We start from the raw sequence: 964 nt of genomic DNA, 5'->3' as shown, positions 1-964 counted from the left end.
TGGGGGGGGGGTGTGTGATACACACTGAAACCTAATTGCAACTAAGCCTAATTGCAATTAAATTTGAAAATAAAGAAGAATTGTCTAAAACCCACTCCTGTGAAATGCAAACTAAAGATGCTAGAGCATGCTAATTGTACACCAGGAACAGTTTTTTTTTTTTCTTTTTAAAAATTTTTAAAGAAATTAATATAAGGTTGAATCTGAGTTAATGAGAGCAAATTCTGCATGGGAACATTATCCAAGTCCATCAGAGTGCCTACTTTAGAATGCATTTACCTAGTCATGCTGTTTCCAATTACTAAAACATCTGAAAACATCTCCCTCCAAAATAATGTTTAACAAATCCTAGTATTCATTAAATTTTTTCTCATTTGTAGTAAGTCTCCTTCTACAAGTCATTGATTTCTATTTTTTGTGTTTTGGAAACTCTGACATCTATTCTAATATTTTAATACCACATCTTCCACTAGTTCTCAGATAGAGATCCATAGAAAATCCCTAAAGTGAAAAGTGAAGTCGCTCAGTCATGTCCAACTCTCAGAGACCCCATGGACTGCAGCCTACCAGGCTCCTCCATCCATAGGATTTTCCAGGCAAGAGTACTGGAGTGGGGTGCCATTGCCTTCTTCGAGAAAATTCCTAAGGAGGCTTTAAATTTTTATCTTTCTTAGTACTTTTAAAATTTGTATATGTGTGTTAGGCCTTCCCTGGTGACTCAGACAGTAAAGAATCTCCTGCAAGGCAGGAAACCCAGGTTCAATCCCTGGGTCAGGAACATCCCCTGGAGAAGGAAATGGCAACCCACTCCAGTATTCTTGCCTGGAGAATTATATGGACAGAAGAGCCTAGTGGGCTACAGTCCATGGGTTCACAAAGAGTTGGACATGACTGAGCAACTAACACACACACATTCACATTTTTACCTTTCGTAACACTTTTTAAGCTTTAAATATGCATAAAT

Source organism: Bison bison, unplaced genomic scaffold (genome assembly GCF_000754665.1).
Source record: "Bison bison bison isolate TAMUID 2011002044 unplaced genomic scaffold, Bison_UMD1.0 scf7180017864506, whole genome shotgun sequence".
In the NCBI taxonomy this organism is placed as follows: Eukaryota; Metazoa; Chordata; class Mammalia; order Artiodactyla; family Bovidae; genus Bison; species Bison bison.
The sequence above is the reverse complement of the archived record's forward strand: the minus strand, read 5'-3'. Positions refer to the sequence as shown.